The following is a 10,318-nucleotide window of genomic DNA, read 5'->3' on the forward strand; positions in this document are numbered from 1 at the left end:
TATTAAAGCTTGAGGTGAGGGAGGTACCTAGTTAGACAAAGCTAACAAAGGCTAATGTAAGAAGGAGAAGGGAAGGCTTTAAGCAAGGAACTACAACTATTCTGGTAAATACTCTCAGAAAGGAAGATAGGAAAAAGCTTTCAAATAGAAACCCACTTTCAAGGATTGTGAAAAGATTCATCAACATTTAATAACCCATATATATATATATATATATATATATATATATATATATATATATATATATATATATATATATATATATATATATATATATATATATAAGCGAAGACAAGCAATTGGCAAGATCAATAGAAATGAGAAGTTACAAAATCAATGGCTAAATTTTCCCTTGGAAACATAAATAAACTCGAGTGTACTATAAGTAGCCTCTTGCACTAACTAGTCACCTCAAGCCACACATCAGAAATAAGCATCAAAACATTTCAATGATGGGAAGGCATGTAATGCCCATGTCCCCCACTACTTTATCAAATAACTCCAAGCATTTACACTTCTAATTCGAAGCGAACAACATGCATAGAGGCCGAAAAGACTTTCTCGGCTCAGTAATACTCGACAAGCCTTGGGGGAAACTGTTATGGGCCGACTAAAGGCCCAATAAGCTAATGCCTAAATTAATGTCAGTGCATTCCAAATGACCCAATGTATAAATCCATATCTCAATATATTCAAGGTACACTTTTTATCTCCATTTTTTAACTCACTCATCTTGACTTCTGAACTGACTTAGGTGTTGGAGTGCTAACCTTGCAGGTCCACCCCCACACCTTCGTATCGGAGATCAACACTATCAAATCAAGATTCTTCACCATCAATGTATACCTATTTCTGGTTCTGGAATGAAACGTTGTCATTTTTCTTCATGCCATGTGTGATGTTGTTTGTATTTATATTCTCAGTGTTGTATTTTATTCCTGAGTTTTCCTCTACAAACCAACTATTGTTGATGATTAAGGTGTAGTCATTTCTACCTTTGGAATAACGCATATTATTTTGGTTGTTGTAGTTTATCATACTTATCTCTCTATTGCTCTCTATGTTCTTCAGATATTTGCAGCACTTTTGGATACTCCAACCTTCTAGATCTTGCACTTCCATGGTGAGATTTATTTTTCCATTATCTGTATCATGTTTATCATTTTTATCTTTTTGTGTTCTATTTCTGTTGATAGAGTTGTCTTGGTTTTTGCGGAAATTATAACTATTATGCTTTAAACTCTTCTTACTAACTTTAGGTATGCAAATACCCATTTCTCTTGTACTTTCATGATCGTACTTTTTATTTATCTTATTTATTATATTCTTGGTTCTATTTTCTTTACTTATGTGGTTTCTTTTTCCATGATTTTCCATCATTTTATTTGTGACCTTACTTTGAATAGTCAGAATAATTCTCTTATTTTTATGCTCCATGTAAGTATTCCTGTTAATATTGCCATTGTATCTTTTATCCTTTTCAAGATTAATAGGATTGTTATTTTTGGATTGATCGATAATGTTTGTCTTTTTGTTTTTGTTGATGTTGATGTTTTTTTTTGTGTGATGTTTGTACTCAAATTAGGGTTTATGATGTTTTTTTTGCCTTAGTATCTTGAATGATAGCATTTTCCGCTTGCTTGATAATATCTTTTATAGGAACATTGATACCTTCAAAAATCTCTTTATTTCTAACCCACCAAATACTACTATAAAGGATGGCCGTGATATTCTTTATAGATTCTTTATCTTTAGATTGACTAATATCTCACAGTCAGTCCTTTATATCTTAATTTTTGGTATTAGGTGAATTTTATGTTAAGCTTAGATCCAAACCAAACTTGTTTTGTCCACTCACAATTTCTAAAAGTGTTATCTAAGGCCTCTCTATAATTTAAGGCATCTAGGATAAAATAAAGGATAGTTAACCATTATCTTATTAACAAAGTGCTTTGATTCTAGGTTGGGTATTCATTATTCAAAAATTTCTTTTAAGTATTTTCAACCCTGTAGTAATCAGAGATGCCTAGGTTATTAGTAGTCTTAAGGTTATAGAAGAAGTTGTTGGGGTTGGTTGAAAATATATGTGTTGAAGAAGTCTCACATCATTTAATTTTATGAATGAAGAGAGAGTCCAAGACTATATATAGGATACAAGTTATTTGAAGTCTCACATCACTTAGTTTTGAGAAGGAAAAGGAAGTCTAGGGTTATATATAGGATTCAAGTTCTTCATTCCAAGATGCATGAGTCAAAAAAAATTTAAGCTTGTATTTGACTTTATTTGTTCTCTTATACTCTTGTATTAGAGTGTTGTGAGATGTATTTAAATATATTTTTTTGGAGGGTGTGGATGTAATGGAGGCCTCGGTTAGTTAAGGGTATATTATGTGTTGTAATAAATTTCACATAGTGTTATTCTCTGGTTGTCATTTGACAACAGTCATGGATTTTCCTATTGTTTGGGAGTTTTCACACTATGTTCTTATGTTGTGATTGTGTTCTTCTTTTTTCTCTATGCTTTGTTTGTTTTTTCCAACAACTGGTGTCAGAGATTTGGTTCAATTCGGGGATAAGTGTTCTTAGTATGCTCTGTGGTTGCAGTTTTTTCTGACCTTCCATATTAGAAAAGAATGGTAGTGTTGTGAGAGAGTTGTTGAGTTGTAATCATAAATTCCAATGTGCAGTTTGGGCTAGAGAAAATTGATGGAAGAATATTTTTTTACTTGTGGAAATTTCAAGTTAAAGATGTGTTGATACAATCAAGATTACACATGGTGGAAGATTATGCTGATGGTTGAAGACCTTCCTGCTAACAAGGAAGTTGCACCATAAGTTTTCAAATTAGTTTTTTACATGTGAAATTATTGGAGTGATTTAGCTTCAAGTGAAATTTTTTCTTCATGATAAAGTATATGATCGTTGGTGATGACAATGTGAAATTCTTGAAGTGGTTTACCTTCAAGTGAAATATATTCTTCATGAGAGAGTTTGATAGTTTGTAAAACTAAGATTTTCGATGAAGATAATATAAAAATTCTTGGGGTGGTGTAGCTTCAAGTGACTATAATCTTTATGATGGAGTATGATTGCTAGTGAAAACAATAAAAATTAATGTATTATTTTCAATTAAGATATGGATATTGTTGAGATTGGTTAAAAAAAATATACATGTTGATACTCTTTATAGTGGAGTACGATTGTGGGTGAAGACAATGAAAGTTAATGTATTATTTTTAACCAATGTGGAGATTTTTGGGGTTGGTTGAAAATATACATGTTGAAAAAGTCTCACATAGCTTAGTTTTGTGAATGAAGAGAGAATCCAAGGTTATATATAGGATACAAGTTATTTGAAATCCCACGTCGCTTAGTTTTGTGAAGAAAAATGGAGTTTAAGGCTATATATACGATTCAAGTTCTTCATTTCAAGATGTACCAGTCAAAAACACTTTAAGTATATTTGACTTTCTTTGTTCTCTTATCTCTTGTATTAGAGTGTTGCGAGATGTAATTAAATATTTGTTTTGGAGAGTGTGGGTGTACTAGGGGTTTGGGTTTACATAAATTTTGACTATATAGTTTCCTTTATTAGGAGACATCCACCTGATAGTATTTTAGGATGTTGTCTTTTGCTTGGATAAAGTATTAATGTTTTGTGTTGGGGAGTATGATTGCTAGTGAAAACAATAAAAATTAATGTATTATTTTCAATTAAGATATGGATATTGTTGAGATTGGTTAAAAAAAATATACATGTTGATACTCTTTATAGTGGAGTACGATTGTGGGTGAAGACAATGAAAGTTAATGTATTATTTTTAACCAATGTGGAGATTTTTGGGGTTGGTTGAAAATATACATGTTGAAAAAGTCTCACATAGCTTAGTTTTGTGAATGAAGAGAGAATCCAAGGTTATATATAGGATACAAGTTATTTGAAATCCCACGTCGCTTAGTTTTGTGAAGAAAAATGGAGTTTAAGGCTATATATACGATTCAAGTTCTTCATTTCAAGATGTACCAGTCAAAAACACTTTAAGTATATTTGACTTTCTTTGTTCTCTTATCTCTTGTATTAGAGTGTTGCGAGATGTAATTAAATATTTGTTTTGGAGAGTGTGGGTGTACTAGGGGTTTGGGTTTACATAAATTTTGACTATATAGTTTCCTTTATTAGGAGACATCCACCTGATAGTATTTTAGGATGTTGTCTTTTGCTTGGATAAAGTATTAATGTTTTGTGTTGGGGAGTATGATTGCTAGTGAAAACAATAAAAATTAATGTATTATTTTCAATTAAGATATGGATATTGTTGAGATTGGTTAAAAAAAATATACATGTTGATACTCTTTATAGTGGAGTACGATTGTGGGTGAAGACAATGAAAGTTAATGTATTATTTTTAACCAATGTGGAGATTTTTGGGGTTGGTTGAAAATATACATGTTGAAAAAGTCTCACATAGCTTAGTTTTGTGAATGAAGAGAGAATCCAAGGTTATATATAGGATACAAGTTATTTGAAATCCCACGTCGCTTAGTTTTGTGAAGAAAAATGGAGTTTAAGGCTATATATACGATTCAAGTTCTTCATTTCAAGATGTACCAGTCAAAAACACTTTAAGTATATTTGACTTTCTTTGTTCTCTTATCTCTTGTATTAGAGTGTTGCGAGATGTAATTAAATATTTGTTTTGGAGAGTGTGGGTGTACTAGGGGTTTGGGTTTACATAAATTTTGACTATATAGTTTCCTTTATTAGGAGACATCCACCTGATAGTATTTTAGGATGTTGTCTTTTGCTTGGATAAAGTATTAATGTTTTGTGTTGGGGAGTATGATTGCTAGTGAAAACAATAAAAATTAATGTATTATTTTCAATTAAGATATGGATATTGTTGAGATTGGTTAAAAAAAATATACATGTTGATACTCTTTATAGTGGAGTACGATTGTGGGTGAAGACAATGAAAGTTAATGTATTATTTTTAACCAATGTGGAGATTTTTGGGGTTGGTTGAAAATATACATGTTGAAAAAGTCTCACATAACTTAGTTTTGTGAATGAAGAGAGAATCCAAGGTTATATATAGGATACAAGTTATTTGAAATCCCACGTCGCTTAGTTTTGTGAAGAAAAATGGAGTTTAAGGCTATATATACGATTCAAGTTCTTCATTTCAAGATGTACCAGTCAAAAACACTTTAAGTATATTTGACTTTCTTTGTTCTCTTATCTCTTGTATTAGAGTGTTGCGAGATGTAATTAAATATTTGTTTTGGAGAGTGTGGGTGTACTAGGGGTTTGGGTTTACATAAATTTTGACTATATAGTTTCCTTTATTAGGAGACATCCACCTGATAGTATTTTAGGATGTTGTCTTTTGCTTGGATAAAGTATTAATGTTTTGTGTTGGGGAGTATGATTGCTAGTGAAAACAATAAAAATTAATGTATTATTTTCAATTAAGATATGGATATTGTTGAGATTGGTTAAAAAAAATATACATGTTGATACTCTTTATAGTGGAGTACGATTGTGGGTGAAGACAATGAAAGTTAATGTATTATTTTTAACCAATGTGGAGATTTTTGGGGTTGGTTGAAAATATACATGTTGAAAAAGTCTCACATAACTTAGTTTTGTGAATGAAGAGAGAATCCAAGGTTATATATAGGATACAAGTTATTTGAAATCCCACGTCGCTTAGTTTTGTGAAGAAAAATGGAGTTTAAGGCTATATATACGATTCAAGTTCTTCATTTCAAGATGTACCAGTCAAAAACACTTTAAGTATATTTGACTTTCTTTGTTCTCTTATCTCTTGTATTAGAGTGTTGCGAGATGTAATTAAATATTTGTTTTGGAGAGTGTGGGTGTACTAGGGGTTTGGGTTTACATAAATTTTGACTATATAGTTTCCTTTATTAGGAGACATCCACCTGATAGTATTTTAGGATGTTGTCTTTTGCTTGGATAAAGTATTAATGTTTTGTGTTGGGGAGTATGATTGCTAGTGAAAACAATAAAAATTAATGTATTATTTTCAATTAAGATATGGATATTGTTGAGATTGGTTAAAAAAAATATACATGTTGATACTCTTTATAGTGGAGTACGATTGTGGGTGAAGACAATGAAAGTTAATGTATTATTTTTAACCAATGTGGAGATTTTTGGGGTTGGTTGAAAATATACATGTTGAAAAAGTCTCACATAGCTTAGTTTTGTGAATGAAGAGAGAATCCAAGGTTATATATAGGATACAAGTTATTTGAAATCCCACGTCGCTTAGTTTTGTGAAGAAAAATGGAGTTTAAGGCTATATATACGATTCAAGTTCTTCATTTCAAGATGTACCAGTCAAAAACACTTTAAGTATATTTGACTTTCTTTGTTCTCTTATCTCTTGTATTAGAGTGTTGCGAGATGTAATTAAATATTTGTTTTTGAGAGTGTGGGTGTACTAGGGATTTGGGTTTACATAAATTTTGACTATATAGTTTCCTTTATTAGGAGACATCCACCTGATAGTATTTTAGGATGTTGTCTTTTGCTTGGATAAAGTATTAATGTTTTGTGTTGGGGAGTTTGGGAGAGTTGTAAAGACTCAATGAGACTAATGCTCCAAGACCACAAGAGAGAGAGACTCCACATCTCAACCCAAAACCTTAAGGTGTTAGGTAAATGAGTCATCTATTTTATAAATCCAACATTTCACTTATTCATATCCGATGTGGAACTTTACCACTCACACTTGCATCAAATATTTTGATTAATGATAAGTCTCTAGACTTGCTTAACCAACAAAGCATCATTAAAGATGCTCATTTTCCTAAAACCTAATCCTCCCTTATCCTTTATCATTTATATGACAAAACTTATATCAACTAATCCAATAAATTTTCTTCTCCTCTTTCTCATCCGCAGGTAGTTTCTAATGATTCTATCAATATCATTATACAAGTTCGAAAAAAAAATTGAACATACTAAATATGATCAATTAGTCATACTATCTTGGATTAACCATCTCTTAACAATTCTCACATTTCAATTTCTAACTAATTTCTTTTTTTCATTTGTCCTCTAACTATTACTATATGCAGTTTTTTTAATTATTATTATATACATTATTTTTAAAATATTATATTTGTTTATTATATTATTTTTTTAATTTGTGTGCACAGAACTTAAAAGATAATAATTTTAAAATAGAAGAAAGAGCTAATTTTAAAATAGAGGAAGGACTTGATCACAAGAGAGAATCCTTTTTATAATTATTGTGTATAAAAACAGTATGGAGGAGAGAAATATATAAACCAATTCATTTAGCATGTCTTAGAGGACAACCACTTCCTACCCTGTTGACATCAATCATTGTTTCATCATAGTCTTATACCTAATCACAAAAGTTATACTACTATTAATTTACAACTTTTTCATAAATATTGTAATATTATAAGTATGATACACTCACACCTGCCATTCAATAAAACCTTCAAAAACAAGTCTAATTATTTTCCCAACAATTTTTTTTAAATATTAGGACACTTTTGTTGCACCTTTTATATCAATTAAACTAAGAAGAAAAAGAACGTTCTACCATCTTTAATTAATTTTATTTCACAAATAGGAATTCCATCTCTCACCACTTGTTTGATATATGTTTTTTTCCTTATAATAATACATTTTGCTGTTTACAAGATAATTTAAAATATATAATTTTTTCCATTACCTATCTGAAAGTCATTGCACTGATAGCAACTGATTTATTATGCAATTATTTTTAATTTTGATAATGATGAAGCCCTACCACTGGTTTATTTAAATTTAATTTAACTTAGAGAAAGTTAAACTACGTAACGGTTAGAAAAACTATTTTCTTTTTAAAATTCAAAAGTTAAGGTCTTTGTAGGTTGTGAAAAAAAAATTCAAAACTTGTATATGTTAGTAAAAAATTAAGTTAATTAATTTTTGGTATTCAATGACAAAATGAACTTTCTGTCTTTTTATGGTTGCGCATCTAAAGGAAAGTTCAAAACAAAGAAAATTTTGGATCATTTGACAGTATCTGTCAATAGTTGATCGAGAGAGTGAGGATAATAGGATATGTACTGTCCAAGTATAATACTTACAAAAACATCAATGTCGAATTTGAAAAGATTTAGCGACAAGATTATTCCATGAAATAATAATACATGGGAAAAATGATTGTTTATTAGGTAATAATTGATGCTCAATATTTTTCTTTTAAAAGTATGTCTATGATATTGGATTGTTAATTTTTAAGATATTGATATGGAAAGACATGAAATTTAATAGTTGTAATAGGACTTTGAATGCATGAACATGTTGACACCATAGAATCCATACTTCTATGTGTGTGAACGTGGATAAAAAGAGTTTTTCAATTTACTTTCTGAAAAAAGTTTATATTTGCTTCATTTATGTATCTTTAATTTATTTTTAACTAGTAGTAATAGACTCTGATTTGCATGGGTAGAATAATATTAGGTTTTATTAAAATATAAAAATATTTTGATAAAAATAAAATATATGAAAGACAAACAAAATATGTATAAAAAAATAATAGAATTGAATGTTTTGCGCAGTCCGTATGTAAAAGACCTATGAGCTAAAATACATCTAAAATCCATATTTTTTGCCGATGAAAGTACCTAGCAAATACATTAGGTTCCTTATTTTGCTATGTGTGTAAACTATATGACTGCTGAATAAAAGTTGTAACATTCAGGTCATGTAAGGAACTTAATGTCTCCATCCTTCCGAGGCATCTTTCTTATTCTATGGGGTAAAGTTGGGAAGATATGATCATCTATAATCTCTTGACTAATCATTTCTATCAAGATTTTAGAGTCACTCTCGAAAAATAAATTTGTAATTCACGCATGCCAAACTAATTTCAACACATACATCATTTATCACATCGCAATGGTGATAGCATCGTACATGCAAATTTTCTACGCATACTTAATCCTCAAATTTAATATAAAGTCCCTGAATAAGCTTCCACGTCCAACACCGGAAGAATGACTCTTGTAAGTATCGTCAAAGTTGAGTTTAATCTAGTTGTTATTTGGACGATACTAGTGAACATGTCTGACCTTCGGTCTAAAAGTCTAACAATATTCTTCACACGGTTAACATTCTTGATCTCTTTTACAATATACATGGGTGTTTATGTTGGGGAGTTAGGGAGTTGAAAACCTTCTTCAAAAATTGATTTGTTTCTCCACTTCCACATATACCAACAATAGATCATAAAGATGGACTAGATTGATCCTTGGGAAAATCCTCAATATCCTCTTTAAGATTTTAAGATATTCGATCACTTCAAGAAAAAGGGTAAAATTGATTAATTTTGTTTGAAGGAAAAATTTGAATCCATGATTGTGTTGCATAAGGGAAATTTTGCAACACCTGATCTAAAGTATCTTTAGGGTATGTACACTAGTTGCACTTAGAAGAGATTAATGGGTTTCAATTGTGGTGTCTATGGTGTTTCAAAAGTATCTCATGTGACATAAGTCAAATATACATCTCGATTTGATAAAAGCATTTCAACTTCCTGGTGATTTTCCAATCTCTCTATCTATTTATCTATCTATCTATCTATCTATCTATTTATCTCTCTCTCTCTCTCTCTCTCTCTCTCTCTCTCTCTCTCTCTCTCTCTCTCTCTCTCTCTCTCTCTCTCTCTCTCTCTCTCTCTCTCTCTCTCTCTCTCTCTCTCTCTCTCTCTCTCTCTCTCTCTCATATCTATATATATATATATATATATATATATATATATATATATATATATATATATATATATATATATATATATATATATATATATTAATTATTAAAAAAAATCATTAACTTAGTTTTCATCCCATCTTCAAATTGTCTCTGGAGGATATCAATAATGTGATTAACCACCTAGAAAATGAACCAAATTTGAAACAAATCAAGGTTCCACTTCTCCTCTTTATTAACGACGTCTTTAACTATTATGATAATGTCATACCCTAAATTTTATCCTAAATTTTTCATTCGCATCAGTATAACATAATCGTTCCATTTTGTCATGCATTTCATCAGTTAAAAGCATTCATCAGGATTTAGATGAAAGTTCAGGAGTTCTGACATTTTATCTGGTCTTGATGACATTCATTCAGTTATATGTTGATTAAGAAGTCGAAATACTTGATTTCTCAATCTCAGTGCATCGTTTATTTCCATTGCATCATGTTTCGGAGGTCCAGAGAGAGACAATCAAGAGTGTTGTCGTCATTTGAACCTTTGTAA

The sequence above is a fragment of the Lathyrus oleraceus genome, chromosome 5 (assembly GCF_024323335.1).
Source record: "Lathyrus oleraceus cultivar Zhongwan6 chromosome 5, CAAS_Psat_ZW6_1.0, whole genome shotgun sequence".
In the NCBI taxonomy this organism is placed as follows: Eukaryota; Viridiplantae; Streptophyta; class Magnoliopsida; order Fabales; family Fabaceae; genus Lathyrus; species Lathyrus oleraceus.